Consider the following 8150-nt stretch of genomic DNA (forward strand, 5'->3'; position numbering starts at 1 on the left):
GCAACCATATCAATGGCCTAAGCCATTCTGATGTCCCAGAAGTCATCCAGGGCTTTGACAGAAGCACCAAGCATATCAGCCAGAAAATCCCCCAGAGCCATCTGGAAACCCATTGACTCTATCAGCCTTCAAGGGTGCACCATCCTCAAAGGTCCACAGGAAGTGAGATGGCTATGACAAAGGACTACTGTCAATATCCCCTATTTTCAGATCACCCTCTTCCAGATCCAGAGTATGGCCTGCCACATGCATTGGGTCAGTGGTATCTTGAGACAACCCCATGGCTGTCATGACAGCCATGAAGTTCAGAGCCAACCCAGAGTCAGTCACCTCGGCATGGATGTTGTCAGCCTGGATAGCTTAGCTGATGAGAGTGTGGAGCCAAGGTTGCAGGTTCAATCCCTGTATGGGCCAGTTGCATATTCCTGCATTGGACTAGTTGGACTAGATGATCCTCAGGGTCCCTTCCTACTCTGTAGTTCTATGATTCTATATAGTACCCCAGAACTGCAGAGTTGGAAGGGACCCCAAGGGTTATCTACTATAACTCCCTGAAATGTTTTTGTTTAGAAATGCAGAATTCACAGCTAAAGAACCCCTGAGAGTTGGCCATCCGACCTGCTTAAAAACCACCAATGAAGGTGAGTTAACGACCTTCCAAGGTAGTCCACGCTATTGTCAAATGTCTCTTACAGTACAAACTGATTCAAATTTCTCCTTCATCCCTATTCTCCAGCACTGCATCCCAGTTAAGATTATTCTGGAATAAATTATATGAACAGAGTACAGATGCTCAATAAAAGAAGCTAAAAGTATATATAAATGGTTACTAATCTTTGTAAAGTTATTGGGTGTTGCTCAGGAACTCATCATAAACTTTCCATCAATAAAAACCTTACAAGGTCTTATGACAATAACGGCTTACTGACAGCTGTGAGGAGCGGTGACTGTGGCCTGGCATGGCCGCAACGGTGCCAGGGTGGTCTTCCAGATCCTGAACAACTGGATGATGATGTCACCTCCTCCTCCGGTGGCAGCATGGGCTTCTGGGGCTCACCCACAGTTGTGGCCAATCACACTTCCCTGACTATAAAGCCAGCTAGTGCTCAGTCAGTGTTGGATCCCTCACCCTCCCATCCGATGCATCATGTTATGGCATGAAGGTAAGTGGATAAGACCTTGTTATGGAAATATTCACTGGCCATATTTGGTCCTAGGGAGGAATTTTCTTGCAGACAAATTGGGCCCTACCTCATATCAATTGTCACAACTTGTTCAGAGATAAGGCATTGGGTTGGATTCAGAGTCAAAGTGGATGGAGCCCTGCTCCCCACTCTAAGGAATTAGGCTATCCCATTAAATGGGTGCAATGGGAGGTGTTTCTGTCCTGGTGGGAGATAATGGGCCATAGCATACCCCACCCAAATGGTGATTTTAAAGGGATTGCACCAATGTATGTCATAGGATGATCCGTAATCTAGAATTATCCCTGCCAAATAATCATCCAGCAGGGAGGCTGGATGATTCAGGATACACGCCCAATGCTTATGCCAAAACCTAATGACATCTGTAATCAATAAAGTTGTAGCCTGTTTAATCCCAAAATGATTGTTCTGTAACGATTACATCATCCCCTGCTTTGACCCTCGCCACCTGCATGTGGGCTTGGCAATATTCCTTGTTTAGCAAATATTCACACTGGCCCACTATCTTGTGATCAGCATAATGAGAAATAAAAACACACTGTAAAATGAAAGCAATGCTTAGGATATCATGTTATAGAGCAAGAGCATGGTGCAATAGAGTTGTAATTTTCAGGCAGATGACAGAACAAAGGAAGCCTAAAAAGGACCACCTCTCCCCACATGACCGAACCATCAACTGAGGGTATTCTTCATGTGCCCCCTTCCATGAGAATATACAAAAACACAACAGAATATCATGCATTAAATGCTTCCTGATACAGGGCTGCCTTCAGATGTTTATGGAAGGTTGTATAATTATCCATCTCTTTGACATCTGCAAGGAGAGCATTCCACAGGGCAGGCACCAGTACCAAGAAGGCCCCCTGCCTGGTTCCCTGTAACTTCACTGCTCACAATGAGGGAACCACCAAAAGGTCCTCAGAACTGGACCTCAGTGTCTGGGCTGAAGAATGGAGGCAATGGCGCTCCTTCAGGCATACAGGGTTGAAGCCATTAAGGTCTTTAAAGGTCAACACCAACACTGTGAATTGTGCATGGAAACATACTGGGAGCCAATGTAGGTCTTTTAGGACCAGTATTATACAGTCCCACCCAGCGGCCGCTCCCAGTCACCAGTCTGGCAGCCGCATTCTGGATTAGTTGTAGTTTCCAAGCCACCTTCAAAGCTAGCGCCACCTACAGCCACACATCTGGAAGACATCCAGTTCCCCGTCCATGCTCTGGGATCAACCACTGAAGTGGATGAGTATGTTGAAGGGAAAACAGAAGCCTAAACTAAAGAAAACAAATTGTGACTTCAGATATAATCTCAGTAACCTTTCTTCTTCCGCTTCCTTTGGGTTTTAAGCCAATATTTGAGAACAGGGCAAGTGAGCTCTTATTTCAGTTAGCAACATTCTTGTTTCAGTTTGTAAGAAAGGAAGATTGTGAGTGGGTTAGTACATACTTTTGGCAACACCAGAAGCCTCCACAGGATCCAACTGGGGAGGAGTGCTGTATAGCAGGGGTGGCCAACTCCCAAGAGACTGCAATCTACTCACAGAGTTAAAGACTGGCAATGATCTGGGGGTTCAGGTCAAAGTTGTTGAGCTTTTTTTAAGGAAGGAAATCCCTGTTTTTTAGGGGTTTGGGGCAAAATTGTTGAGCTTTTTTTTAGAGGAGCCAAACTTGCTGAGCTTCTTGGGGGGGGGGGAGCCAGTGATCTACTGATAGATCACGATCTGCCTGTTGGACGTGCCTGCTGTATAGGGTCTTAGGAGCTATGTTTCTACTACACATTTAAAGCTGCATTTTGCCACTTTAAAAGAGTCCTGGGAACTGCAGGCAGGAGACTCCTGTTCCACACACAGAGCTACAATTCCCAAAGTTTCCTGGTGTTAAGGAAAATTCCAGGTAGAGAGACAACTCAACAGCCCAGCTCATCGGGGTGCAAGTCCCCCGTGGGTCCATGTGGTCGGTAAAAGAAGGAAATTCCAGCCAAGCATTTTTGGAGCAAAACAACAGTCAGTAGACAGACTTAGATCCTTTATTGTTGCGCAACAGGTTCAACAGCAGCAAGTGAACCCAGAGCATGGGGCGACATTGACTTTTAAAACTTTCCCACCGTATCCCAGAATACAGTTCACACAGCCAGAGCCGTCTCATCCATAGAGGCCGGTGGCGAGGCGCGCCAGGGCGCAGGGCACCCCAGGGGCACCCCCGCGAGCCCACCGGCATACCGGGCTCCCCCTCCCCAACCCGCCCCCGCCCCCACGGGCAGGCGGGCACTCGCGCGCCGGCGGGCGGGCGGGCTGTAAGCCGCCCGCCCTCGCCTCCCGGAGCCCCAGCTGGAGCGCTGAAGCGGCGTGGGGCTTTGTGCGACCTTCCAGCCCTCCAGCTGGGGCTCTGGGAGGCGAGGGCGGCCGGCTTGCAGCCCGCCCGCCCTCCCGCCGGTGCGCGAGCGCCCGCCCGCCTGCCCCTCATCCTCCGCCCGCTGGAGCGCGGGCGCCCGCTCCAACGCCACGCCTCTCATCCCCGCTCGCCCACCCCCCCCTCCCGAGGGGCGACCAGCGCGGGAGGGAGGCGGGCGGAGAGGCGGCAGGCTGGGGGCGCCGAGGGATCGCTGCGCCAGGGCGGCCGATCCCTCTAAGACGGGCCTGCACACAGCATCATCAATACATCATTGCTACATCACTAACATGTCACAGTGTGCATGCACACAAAAGCTCATACCAAGAACAAACTTAGTTGGTCTCTAAGGTGCTACTGGAAGGATTTTTAAATTTTATTTTGTTATGTCACAAAAAGGGAGGGTTACACAAGATTAGCATAGACAAATATGTCAGGGCAACACCCAAGTATAAGATTAGCATAGGCAAACATGTCTTATGTACCCACCACCCAAAGTACAATAGAACTTTGTATGTCTGGAACCTGAGGCAAGTCTGGTGATGAGATTTGGCTTCCCTTGGAGAACAAGGAGCCCAGCAATTGTCACCTCTGGGCATTTCCTGGGGTAGGAGGTGTGTATACATGCCTTCAAGCTTGGGGAGGTGGCAGGGGAAAGAGTCCTTTTTCCAAGGGCAAAATGGCGTTGGAATGAAGGAACTTGGCAGATCGTGTCCTCCATCATGGAGGGCATGTGTTGCAGTGAGATCACCTAAACTGCCTCCTTGTTGTTGGGATGGGACCATTTGGATAGCCTCAACTCCTCATTGGTTCGCCCTCGGTTGTTGGGGTAGTATTTGGCTGCTTGGGGACTCTGATTGGCAATTGAGGGACTATTTAAGCTGCTGAACATCACGTGGAGCTTTCTCTTTCTCGCGACGTGCATCGGATCACCCGTCCTCCTCTCCCTATATTTAGGGCTGTTCTTCTGACCTTGCTATGCCTGTCTAGGGGTCGTTTGTTTTTGGAGCAGGGGCCTGGTCGGAATTTTGCCATTTGGCTGGTGCCACTTGGTTTTTGCCTACCGTGTAGCAAATCGTCACAACTTTGTAAGGTTGGTGGTCGTTAGGCATTGGTTCAATGTTGTGCAAAGGGGAAATGGTTGACTTTGCCTGCCTCTCCATTGCTGCTGCCAGGGAATACCGTTAAAGGAATCCAGAAGCTGGCCTTGCTTTTGTCCAAACCCTATCAAGGGGCTAGGGACACGCCAGAGCCCCTAGGAGCATCTGGGGTGAGCTGTGAGACTGAAGCCAGCTTCTCACTCTCCCAGGATGCTTTCCCTTACTGACCTCTGGTGGTGCCCAGTGTCAGTCCTGTTCCTGCCACAGTGCAGGTTCAGGTAGTCTGGAACCAGTGCCTAAGCAACCACTCACATCCTGTAATCAATAAAGTTGTGGCCCAAATTAATGCCAAAACCCTTACACTAAATCCTGTGTCAATTGTTTCTTTATTTTGGGGATGGTTTTAGAGGTCTTCACGCGCAAAGGGGTTGATTATAAAGCTTAGGTATCTTCCCTGAGCTGTCAAGTCAAAAGGATACATTCAGGCATAATATTTGTAACATTTAACACTTTTAAAGATGTCCTCCCCCCGTAATTTCCATAACACTGGGAAGAGGGATAGATTGTTAAACCACTCTGAAAGCTGTAGCTCTGTGAGAAGAATGGGGTGGGGGGGTGTCTCCTAACAACTCCCAATGCCCTTAACAAAGTACCGTACAGATCTCAGAATTCTTGGTGGGGAGCCAGGACTGTTAGAGTTGTATGATACTGTTTTACATGTATCGTACAGCTGGAGCCTGTTTGTTTGGGCTCCCTTGCCTCTCACCCTATTGGTCTCAGTCTGCGCCAACTGCCACTGGTTGTTACAGAGGTTGTATTCACACAGCAGTTTATTCCATTTCCCCATTTCCTTAACTGTTGGAAGATTCAAGACACATAGAAGAAAGTACTTCTTCCATCCATTTGTGGAATGCTCTCCTCGGGGAGGTTTGCCTGGTGCCTTCATCTTTTGGTGCCAGGTGAAAACATTCCTTTTCAACCAGGCCTTTTGCTGATTAATATTCTACAGCAGTGGTTCCCAATTAGGGATTTGGGAACGCCTGCAGGTCCCCGGAACCCACCCAGGGGGTCTGCGGCCCCATCCCTTGCCTCCCCCCGACTAATATTTTGTCACTTTTGCATGGTAATATCACAAATTTTATGGTCTGTTTTAGCGCTGTGTGATTTTGCGATATGTTGGCCAAAATCAGTTTTGAAATAACACTGTGATAACGATTTTGACCCAGCAATACACAACAATATATTGATCCTCACACGAGGGAGAGCAGGGCAGCTGATTTCAAGGCAATATTAGATAGATAGATTTATTGTTACGGTTCTCAACCAGCACAGGCACCGCCGATATTGCACGATGACCTCAGCTGATAAACACTGCTGATCTAAGCTGCCTGCGGGTGACGTGGCACGGTGGCTCTGGTGCCCTGCAGTCACTTGCAGTCACTCACAGGCCCCCTCCTGCTGGAGGGTGGCTATGGGGGAAGTGGTGGGTGGCACCAGCCCCATGTTTTTCGGGTAGCACGGTGCCTGCAGGCACTCGAGCCACTGCGTCACTCACAGGAGAGATGCTGCAGCTTGGGCATGCTGCAGGACCAGTGATGCTTGTGGGGCCAGCGTGTGCCAGTTGCATCATTTTTGGCCACCCTCTTGTGTGTGGGGGGGGGGAGCAGCTCAGTATGCTAAGAGCCCAGCCCCAGGCTGCACTGCTTTTGGGAGCAGAGCACCGGGCTCTAGGGCACCTGGACTTGCACGTCACCTTGATCTCCATCATGCCAGCCCCAAGGTAAGTGTCGCCCTGCCCCCTAGCTACACTAGTGCATAGAGTTATCAACATTTTCAAAAGTAGGGGGGTCCATGTTAGCTGGAATGTGTTCAGAGGAGGGCAGCCAAGATGGTCAAGGGTCTGAAAACTAAGTCTTATGAGAATCAATCAATCAATTTATTTATTGCATTCGCCCTGCTATTGCTTTTTATTTTATTTGTATTTTCCAGCACGATTTTACCTCCAATGTTTTAACTGTATCTGTTGTATTCCTTGTATAATCGTGCCAGGCCACTGCCTGGTCTTATGAGAAATGCTTGAAGGAGCTGGGTATGTTTAGCCTGGAAAAGAGGAGAGTGAGAGGAGATATGATAGGCATCTTCAGATATCTTAAGGGCTGTCACATGGAGGAGAGAGCAAGCTTATTTTCCCCTGCTCTGGAGGTAGGACATGAACCAATGGCATCAAGTTACAAGAAAGGAGATTTCTACTAAACATCAGGAAGACATTTCTGATGGTAAGAGCTGTTTGACAGTGGAACAGAGAGATGGTGGGCTATCCTTTTTCGGAGGTTTTTAAGCGGAGGTTGGATGGTCATCTGTCATGGATGCTTTAGGTGAGATTCCTGCATTACAGGAGGTTAAACTAGAGGAACCTTGGGTCCCTTCCAACTATAAAATTCTACAATTCTAACAGGTACTGCAGTGTGAAAGGAACATTAGAAAATGGAACAGAAGCACTGGCATTATATTAGGAAAACCAATACAGCATTCCCCACAACTTTATGCAACCAAGAGTTCCCTGTCAAGCAAGCCTGCTTCTGATTGCAGCTACCATTTGGTTAAAATTTGACAAATGTGAGAGATAATTAATATATAAATCTGTGTGGGCCAGGAAGCCACTCCTATTTGTTTAGCTGGGAATGTATCAGGCCTTGTGAGGATGACATAATTTCATAGTTTCTGAAATTTCACAGATTACATTGGCAGCACTCTAGTGTATTCATAGCATTTGTACACTCATGGTGAGGGATTATGATACTGGATATATCATGGCAAAACAAAATATAAAATATAAAAAATCCTTCCAGTAGCACCTTAGAGACCAACTAAGTTTGTTCTTGGTATGAGCTTTCGTGTGCATGCACACTTCTTCAGATACACTGAAACAGAAGTCACCAGACCCTTATATATAGTGAGAGAGTGGGGAGGGGTATTACTCAGAAGGGTGGTGGGAATGGGTGATTGGCTGATGGGTGTGGAAAACCTGTGGATGACTGTTAACAACTGCAATTGGTCTTATAGGAAAAATCAAGGGGTGAGATGGCTAAAGATAGCTTTGTCATGTGCTGTATAATGAGATAAGAGTCTAATGTCTTTGTTCAGACCAACTTTAAGTTTGGTAATGAGTTGCAATTCAGCAACTTCTCTTTCCAGTCTATTTCTGAAATTCCTTTGTAATAAGACAGCTACTTTGAGATCTTTTATAGAATTTCCCAGGAGATTGTCCTACTGGTTTCTCTGACTTGTGATTCCTGATATCAGATTTATGTGACTTCTGTTTCAATGCATCTGGTGACTTCTGTTTCAGTGCATCTGAAGAGGTGTGCATGCACACGGAAGCTCATACCAAGAACAAACTTAGTTTGTCTCTAAGGTGCTACTGGAAGGAATTTTTTTATTTTTTATTTTGTTTTAA

The sequence above is a fragment of the Lacerta agilis genome, chromosome Z (genome assembly GCF_009819535.1).
Source record: "Lacerta agilis isolate rLacAgi1 chromosome Z, rLacAgi1.pri, whole genome shotgun sequence".
NCBI classification, from domain to species: Eukaryota; Metazoa; Chordata; class Lepidosauria; order Squamata; family Lacertidae; genus Lacerta; species Lacerta agilis.